Genomic DNA, 10,624 nt, shown 5'->3' with positions numbered 1-10,624 from the left:
ACACCCAGCGCTGTCAGTGGTGGGGAGACTTGAAGTGGCTTTGCTTGATTTCCATCACAGATTCAAGGATTGAAACACTGATGAAAATAGGGAGTAATAGTGATGGGATTATTTTAGATTATTTTAGATTAGATTAGATTAGATTAGGTGAGATTCAACTTTATTGTCATTGCAGAGTACAAGTACCAGACAACAAAATGCAGTTTAGCATCTAACCAGAAGTGCAAATAGTGATATAAAAACAAACACTTAACTTTCGGGGAAACTGCTAAAATAAAATAAATTAAATAAATTAAAAAAGAAAGCGACTATTAGCACCGCCGAATGACAACAAACGTATGAGTAATGAGTAAAACAATGTCACTTTTATAGTATGTTGTTTAACTTGCCGTTCGGTCGCCATGGCTCTGGTGTGTGTAGCAGCTTCAGCTAGCTGGCTGGAAACGTCTAGGGGTGCGTTCGTAAACACGCTCTGAGAGCGCCGGAGCGCACGCTGGCTTCGATGTCACAGAGCGACCGAGTCGTTCGATTGGACGAGAGGCGTTCCGCGAGTGCTGATCGGATTTCCAGAGCGTGTTTACGAACGCACCCAGCCAGCTTTAGCGAATTGTATTCAAAGGGAATTATTTTCACCGGACAATATGTCCGACGACTTTTCAATTTGTCGGACTTCACCAAATTTTACCGGACAAAGACCGGTAATTGCCGGTTAACGGAAACCCAGGTGTGTGGGTATGTGAGTGAGTGAGTGTGTGTGTGTGTGTGTGTGTGTGTGTGTGTGTGTGTGTGTGTGTGTGTGTGTGGTCATAATGTATAAATAACACAACTATAACCTGTCACAGCCTTAATGAAGTCACTGGAGACACTCTATGAAACTTGCAGAAAATGTGTGTGTGACATCAATTACAGTAAGCTGGTACTGATGTATGTATTCCTGGCAACCAAGATCACAAACATATAAGTTGTCTATTGTTAGCCAATCACGCGATTACAAGGCACGGATGCATGCGACAATGTCACGTGAAGTCTTATTTTGAAAATGAACATCTAGTTGGGGGCCTTAGGGCTATATGAGGCCTAATTAGCATATTTCCAAGATGGCGGCTCCCCGAAAATGAAAAAAAAGAAATTGAAAATTAAAAATTAAAAATCCAATATTGACCCATTTTGAATGTTGGGGAGCATGTGGGAGGGCCAGACAAGCAGGCAGATAGACAGGGGGACAGACTGGCAGGTAGACAGATACTTCTTAAACCTTCACTACATCAAACTATACACCTCCTCTATTCACCTATTCTACAGGTAAAGTAATATGACCTTACCTGTTGGAAGTTTCTCCAATAATGACCACTTGACACTTTGACACTCAGTTTTGTCTTGACCCCACTGTGACATCACCACCCCTTATCACCATAGCAACATCATGACACACACTGAGGCATTGCTCTAGTTGATAATAATAATAATAATAACAACAATAATAATAATAATTGTTACGACGGTCCAGATGCACATCGATTAGTTAGTTTGATTAAGCTCATTTTGAGTAATTAATAATTAATAAGAAATTACCTTGCCCCCGCCCAGCTAGGTTTCCCCCCTTTTCTCTCTCTTTGATTTCGTTTATTGTTTTCTTGCCATTTGTCTAAAACACATAACATGTTGTGTGTCTAAGTAATGATGCCGTAGTTCAGTTGGCGGCTTTTGATGTGCGTGTGTGTGTGTGTGTGTGTGTGTGTGTGTGTGTGTGTGTGTGTGTGTGTGTGTGTGTGCGTGTGTGCGTGCGTGCGTGCGTGGGTGTGTGTGTGTGTGTGTGTGTGTGAGTGTGTGTGTGTGTGTGTGTGTGTGTGTGTGTGTGCGCGTGTGTGTGTGTGCGTGCGTGCGTGCGTGTGTGTGTGTGTGTGTGTGTGTGTGTGTGAGCTGAGGAGAGAGCAGAGAGCAGCGAGTGGTGATGAGAGGAAGAAAGTTGAATGTTTGGAGACCAGAGCCGCCGGGGTATTATTGAGTTGTGTTTAGTGTGATTAATACAGCTGAGAAAATAGTAACCAACGTTATTATACATATATATATATATATACGTGGTTATTATCAGACATAGTTTGACTGTCAGCTGCCTTGCGAGCAGCGAAGAGACGGGGAGGCGTTGCCTAGCTACTAACGGAGCGTCCAACGGGAGCTAGCCATAGCCGCACCAGACCTTGGGACGCACCAGACCTTGGGACGCCGGTTGCCAGAGACAGTGAGAGAGATACACCCGAGATACACCCGAGATACACCCGAGATACACCCGAGATACACCCGCCTCCACTGTCCTGCGTCCCGGGTAGCTGTGTGCGTGGCCCCCGACTCCCCCCCCTGCATCTCCCGTCGATCATCCCAGGACCACTGGCGGACTCAGGGGCGGCACCCACAACCGCCCCTCCTGGTGCCCCCACGGTTGAAAAACGTCTCGCTTAAGTGCCCTTTTGAGTGGCAAAATTGTCTATGACTGGGGGGGGGGGGACTTACACCGAACTCGCAATTATTTATCTTTTTATAAATTATAGCCTAAATATAACCGTTAGTTTTGTACCTGTGTGGATGACTTCCAGTAAATATAGCCTATATTTTAAAAATGTGCGCAAAATATTTTAAAGGTCTCTTCATTGTCCGAATAATTTGGTGCCCCCCCATTGGCTGGTGCCACAGGGCATTCACCCGATGCAATATGGATAATCCGGGTTTGTGGATTATAGGTTGGCCGTTTTTTCTCTCATGATTGACTTGTCTCAAACACAATCTCTTGTTGTTGTGCGCCCTCTAGTGGTACTAAAACCATATGAGCAGTATGAACTTCTTACTTTGACCCTTTTAGTCTGAGGACAATATTTGATCAGATATTCTACTGCAAACAAATTGCCCAACAATCAAACATGCTCGATCTTTATCTTCCATGTGTCGTCATTGTAAATACGTTAGAATTGCAACTTATTTCCTTTTTAAGTACAGTGGACAAGATGACAATAGTTCATGGAAAACATATGGTCTTACTGAATAAATCCATAGGTGTAACATATTATTACATATTTATAGATGAACTGAACCAGTGGGTCAGTCGCCTGGTGTGGAGTGATGGCCAGTTGACTTGGACAGGTCAGGTCGCAGTGATGTGTGTTGAAAGGGGCACCGGTGACAAAGCGGATGACAGTGTGATGGTGGATGACGTCCAGTTTATTGAGAAGGTTTTTGGGGGCAATCCTGTCAATGATATCTCCATAGTCCAGAATTGGCAGGATGGTCATTTTTCACCAAAGTGTGTTTTTGCAGAGTGGGTGAAGGAGGCTTTGTTGCGGTACAGGAAACCAATTCTTGTTCTGACAGTTTGGTGAGAAGGTTATTGATGTGGGTTTGGAAGGAGAGTGAACTATCCAGCCAGATACCTAGGTATTGACACAGTCTAGTACTGACCCATCCAGTTAGGTGATTTTTTGGGGGACAGGAGGCTTGGGGGTAGGGTCCGATTGAAGATCATGCATTTAGTTGTATTGGTGTTTAGGAGAAGATGGAGGTTGGAGAAGGCATATTGGATGCTGTTAAAGCTGTGTTGGAGGTCGGTCAGGGCAGTGTTCAGAGAGGGGCCAGACATGTGATGTGTTGCTCTTGTCTGTTGTTGATACCTCAGTAAAGAACACAGTGACGCTATGATCCAGTGTGTTGTGTGTGTGTGTGTGTGTGCTATGATCCAGTGTGTTGTGTGCTTCTGACCTCAAACCTAACAAACCCTAACCCATATGTACAGTGTGTAAGCAGGGTTATTCACAATGCAGTGTGTAGGGAATCAGCAGTATTCGTCTGGTTTGCCTGCAATTAATCTCGTTGTCAGACTGATGATGATGACTATGATATAATGTTGTTTACTAAAACTGTTGTTTGTTATATCGAGTGAAATCTTCAACCCAGTAGACCTTACCCATATGTTTTGGACCTGTCCTCAACTGACTGGATATTGGTCAAATGTCTTTAAAATTATGTCCGAGGCACTGGGTATTGATGTACGACCGAATGCCTTGACTGCCATCTTCGGGGTTTCAGAGAGCGACCGACTGACTAACATCCAAAAGAATAGCATGTCTTTTGCTTCCCTATTGGCTCGGAGGAGAATACTGCTTGATTGGAAATCACCGAAACCGCCCACAGTCTCAGCATGGCTGAGAGACCTAATGCTATATCTTAAATTAGAAAAAATTAAATACACAATTAGAGGTTCCACAAGCAAATGTTATTCTACATGGGGCTCTGTGTTGGCATATTTTGATGGTCTTAAGACTCTCCCTGAAGTTCCAACCTGAGGGATGCAGGCTTCTGACATGTGACCTCTCTATTGTTGGTCCATGTAATGTTGCGACGACCTGTCTCTGTAGATCCTATATGTACTGGCTTGGTAGTTACCTGGTTGCAGCTGTGATACAACAACATTATTATTGTCCAGTGTGAACATTTAATCTATTTTCTTTTTCCTTTTTTAATGTTATTACTATGCTAATGTAACTTTAGGGCCCTGCAGGAAATGTTTGGGGTTGGGTGGGGGGGTGGGCAGAAATGTGTAAAAAAAGAAATAAAAATAAATGAAAATCAACATGTTTAATCATATTGTATTGTGTAACTTTTGAATAAAAATACTTGGAAAAAAAAAAGAAATCTTCAACACTTAAAAACGTTCGTAATATGAAAAAAAAACAAAAACAAAACGGAAAACGCATTTAAATATTTAGTTTTTGTCATTTCCTTAACTTCACGATTCCCGATAAATGTACTAATGAGTGGCTAAAGTACATACATAAGGAGGGTGGAGTGCGATATAGTATCGAAAGCGGCGCTCAGATCGAGTAGGATGAGGATGGATAAGAGTCCGGAGTCAGCTGCCATCAGGAGGTCATTTGTGATTTTGAGGAGGGCTGTTTCTGTGCTATGAAGGCGGGGCGGAAGCCAGACTGGAACTGTTCGTAGAGGTTATTGTTAGAGAGATGAGTATGAATCTGTAAAGCCACCACTTTTTCCAAGATTTTTGAAAGAAATGGAAGGTTGGAGATGGGACGGAGGTTATTGAAGATGTTGGGGTCTGAACCAGGTTTCTTCAGAATTGGTGTTACAGCTGCGGATTTGAGAGATGATGGGACAGAACCAGAGGTGAGGGAGGAATGGATGATTGTAGTTATCAGGGGCAGGAGAGAGGGGAGGGAGGCTATGACCCCTGGAGGGCAGGGGGTCAAGTTGGCAGATGGATGGCTTGGATTTCCGGATGAGTTTAGATAAATCGGCAGCAGAGGGGAGATGGAAGCAGGAGAGAGGTACAGAGAGGGGGGGATGGGGAGATGGACAACTGGACATAAGAGGGGTCAGTTGCTGGTGGATGTTGGCTATTTTTTAGTTGAAAAATGACATCAGAGAGTTACAGTGGTCAGTGGAGTAGAAGTGTGGGGGAAGGGAGTCGGGGGGGCGGAGTGAGTTGTTGACCACTGAGAACAGGGCCCTGGTGTTCCCAGCACCAGCAGTGATTTTGTCTGTAAGATATTGGGATTTGGCTGAGGAGAGGGCGTCTTTGTAAAGGAGGATGTGGGCATGGTGCATCTGTTTGTGAACAGTGAGACCGGTTTTTCTTGAAAGCCGCTCCAGCTGACGTCCTTTGGCTTTCAGCAGACGTAGGTGAGGGGAAAACCAGGGGGCAGAATGGGGGAATGAGACAGTCCGGGTTTTGAGGGGGGCGAGTGAGTCCAGCAGAGTTTGGAGTCCATCATTGTAATGAGAGACGAGCTGATCAGGGGTGCATGGGGGGGTGATGATGGGGAAAGTGTCGATGCCTGTTATGAGATCTGCTAAATTAGTATGTCTGATGTTGCGGAAGGACATAGTACGTGACTGTTTGGTTTTGGATAGAGACAAACTTAAGTTAAATGAAACAAGCATGTGGTCAGAGATGGGGAGGTCAACAGCAGAACAGTTGAGGGGAGTGACACCTGAGCAACAGACCAAGTCCAAAATATGACCTTTAGAATGGGTAGGGAAATCAATATATTGTTGGAGACCAAAACTGTCCAGGCAAGAGATGAAGTCCTTAGTGAGAGCATGATTACTATTATCCATGTGAATATTTAAATCACCTAACAGAATTATGTTGGATGAGAGTGAACAGATGTGGGTGAGAAATGTGTTGAATTCATCAAAGAAATCCTTGTTTGGTTTGGGTGGGCGGTAGATATTAACTAAAACAGTTGGGGTAGGTCCATTTAGTTGTAGAGCCACAGACTCAAAAGAATGAGACACTGGCAGAGTGACAGGAGAGACCTTCCAGGACTCGCGGTGGATTATCGCGAGACCCCCCCCTCTGCCGGTGAGACGAGACCCCCCCCTCTGCCGGTGAGACGAGACGCCCACAGCAGGTTAGACACGCCTACATAAGGTTAGACACGCCCACATCAGGTTAGACACGCCCACCGCAGGTTAGACACGCCCATATCATGTTAGACACGCCCACAGTAGGTTAGACACGCCCACAGCAACTAACACCAGGACGAGGGTCAGGGGATGCACAATATCAGGCTGGATGCATAAGTGTCTAATCAGGGTCACCAGGTGGAGTATTGTAAGACCTTAACTGGGTTCAAGTTCGTGGAACACTTGTTGATTTATAAATATGTCTGAAGCCTCGGGTTGCACTTACAACTACCATTACGAGGCGGACACACTCACACACACACACACACACACACACACACTCAGACACACACACACACACACACACACACACACACACACACACTCAGACACACACACACACACACACACACACACACACACACACACACACACTCAGACACACACACACTAACACACACACACACACACACACACACATACACACACACACACACACACACTCAGACACACACACACACACACACACACACACACACACAAACACACACTTTTGGCTCTTAGATATCTCACATACCGAAAGGGGGCGTTGTGGAAACGAAGAATTCCTCCTTTTTCTACTCATCCTTAACTGTATCCCCGCGGACAGTCTGTCTATCATGTACCGTTATACATATTTAAGTAAATATGCAAATATATACAAATATATAGATTCATCAACTAACATTAAAAGATACATTAGATATTAATAATATTAACATGAATAGCATTATTAGATATAAGATATTATTATTATTATTATTAAATGGAAAGAGAAGACAAAACTAACATACCGAAAGGGGGCTTCGTGGAAACGAAGAATTCCTCCTTTTTCTACTCATCCTTATGAAAGTAGCAGACTGTAGCAGAAATGGTATATAATATATATATATATATATATATATATATATATATATATATATATATATATTCTCAGCGGACAATCTCTCTATCATGTACCGTTATACAAGTCTGTATGTACCGTTGTCACACAAAAGTTTGACCAAACCATTCTATTATAGGTTTATTTTGACGCCATAGTGCCGTTGTCACACCAACCCATTCTATTGGGTTTTTATGACGTCATGGTGTATTTTTTACGTCTGCGATCAAACTTCGGAGGGCGCGCTCAAACAGATATGTTTGCATGATAATAATAATAATGATGATGATGATTATTATTATCATTATTATAATCATAATCATAATCATAACCCTTTTTTGTATAGCACTTTTCCTGCAAACGTTGCAGCTCAAAGTGCTTTAACATATAAATACAAATGATGCAATTCAACCCCCTCTCTGCAAGCCAAGCACACATATCTGTATACGCCTGTCTTCCTCATAAATAAATATTGCCTATGTTTTCTTTCCTGTCCTGATTATGATAGTATATGTTCTGTGCATACATAGGCTATTATGTCCCTGTTAAACCTACGGTTAGACTTTCAAACGTTCAAATGTTGCAATATGGTGATCAGACGTTGGTCAGCCTCAAATTCGTTCTATATGTATGTGTGCTGATTTGTCAACTTATCAACAAGTTATGCTGCTATAAGCCTATATTTTGTTTTGGTCTGAGTTAGTTAGCCTTTGGTTGACATGATATGATTTATATATTGTATAACGAATACAACTCGCCCCGGCTCCCACCAATCAATGTCATACAGGGACTGTTTTCCTGACAATTCACTCGCCTCTTCCTCGTCTATACTATATGATATTATAGTAATAGTATTATTGTAGTGTGCTTAGTACTGTATCAACAACTCATAAACGTCAACTGCGCAATATCGATGTTGATTATGGTGTTGAAATTGCACCTACTTTCCTTGCACCTACTCTGCCTATGATGTATTACGGATGTAATACGGTATTATTAATACATAATAATAATATATATGTTTAAAAGACTGGGCTAACCCTGTTGTGTCCACACATAGGGTTACCGGTACTTGGGGATACTCTGCAGGATTGATACGGTGATTAATGTATGATCGATTACTGTGATTGTGATGTGTAGCCTAATTGATCTGTGATTTATTTGTATTTGTATTTTATTTTTTATTTAACCTTTATTTAACCAGATAAGTCAATTGAGAACCAATTCTCATTTACAAAGACGATCTGGCCAATTGGCAGAACAGAGGCAAGTCTGTACACAAAACACAACACAATATATACAATATAAAACACAACCCAATATAAAACATGAATGCCATGATACACATGTATCAAAAACATCTATACATTACAATACAATATGTAAAAGACAGCAGGGACCAGGGGGAAGTTAACTTAAAAGCAGGTGCAGTGATCCGAGACAACATGTAAAAGTGAGTGTTTAAAAGTGGTGAGTTTTCGTGTCACTGCAACACGTTCCAGTCAGTGGGGGTGTAGGTACCTACAGCTACCTACAGGGGGCAGCGAACTGAACAGAATGACTCAGGCCAAAGGAAAAATATCTAATCTCGTTATGAGCTGTTTATTTTATATTGTAGTGCTTTTCCCGTTGAAAGGTGGGCAAGATGGAAATCTATGTTTATTTTATATTGTAGTGCTTTTCCCGTTGAAAGGTGGGCAAGATGGAAATCTATGTTTATTTTTGTACTAATCTTACTATCCTTGTATCTATTTTCAGTTTTTGTTTTTGTTTTGTCTTGTGTGTTTGTATGTGCTATCCTACCTTTCTGCTGGATATGATTTTGTTTGTGGTTTCTTTTCTCCTATTGACATGCAGTAAATGTCCCTAGATTTTTATTTGAAACATTGATATTGACGTGGAGTGGAACTCTGTACAAGCCTTCTGGGCGTCGTTCCCTCCTTGCACAATTTCTTGTGTGCTAAATAAACAAACTAAACTAAACAAAGGAGGTGCGGACTTTGGGGGGGGGGGGGCAGAGTGATAGTATATTTGTTGGAGCGGAGATTGCTGTGCTGGATGAGAAGTTCAGTAGTAAGCAGAGGTAGGGGGGGGATCTGCCGATGATGGATTATCAAACATGTGAATGGCCATAGCAAACACGTGAATACACATGGAAAAAAATAAGAATCCTTCTTGTAGCATTATGACTGCCAATGTCCCGTGTCCCGAGCATAGATGACTTTTTCTTTCTATGACTGATGGATAGATTATTCACTTAGTTAGACAAATGCATTTGTTAGTTACTGATAAATGCAAAAAATGGAAATGGAAATGGAAAAGAACACCATGCAGGTGAATTCTATTCCATGAATTACAATGAGGCCCAGTATCTTCAGCATTGTTCAGTTGTAGTCTATTAGTCCATTAGTGAGATATTGATCCCAGCATGTATGAAAAATCTATGTCTGAGGATCATAGCGTTTTTACAAGGTACTTACAGTAAGTGGGGTGGATTCAGGCCCGGATTAACCCCCTAGGGTGACCAGACTTGATGTGTGCCCCCCCCCCCCCCCCCCTACTATCTAGCCTACTAAGGTACTACTTAGTACCTACTAACCCTTCACCCATAACGGCTATTGACTAGTGCTACTGTGCATGATATTTCTATTGTAATCATGGGAGATAAATGTTCAAAGAAGAAACGAAAGCAAACGCTGTTGGGGGGACTGGAGGTGAAGACGTTAGGACCACGGCAAATCAAATGAAGAACTACAAATCCCAGATGACAGGGAGATGACGTATGACGGCTCTGATGCATCAACCCCTATTTCATTAATTTTCTCTATATAACGACGTCGATCATTGATCGGCAACGACACTATATAATAGTTTGCCTAACTGGCCATCGGATTTGGGCTCCTAATATCTAAAAAGCACTACGGTTTTCTTATTTTATCGGATTAAAGTAGCGAAGACCAGAAATTCCCATTGACCGCCATTCAAACTTCTCCGCTTCTATCACCCAAAAAGGGGCGTGGACATTACGGGAGGGGAAAGTACCCGGATGCGTTGCTCTGATGAATCGCGCACTTGTCTATGACTGGGGGGGGGCACTTACACCGAACTCGCAATTATTTATCTTTTTATCAATTTTAGCCTAAATATAACCGTTAGTTTTGTACCTGTGTGGATGACTTACAGTAAATATAGCCTATATTTTAAAAATGTGCGCAAAATATTTTAAAGGTCTCTTCATTGTCCGAATAATTTGGTGCCCCCCCATTGGCTGGTGCCCCAGGGCATTCACCC

This window comes from Nansenia antarctica, assembly GCF_963989245.1.
Source record: "Nansenia antarctica genome assembly, chromosome: 11".
NCBI lineage: Eukaryota > Metazoa > Chordata > Actinopteri > Argentiniformes > Microstomatidae > Nansenia > Nansenia antarctica.
This window is presented reverse-complemented; position numbering follows the sequence as displayed.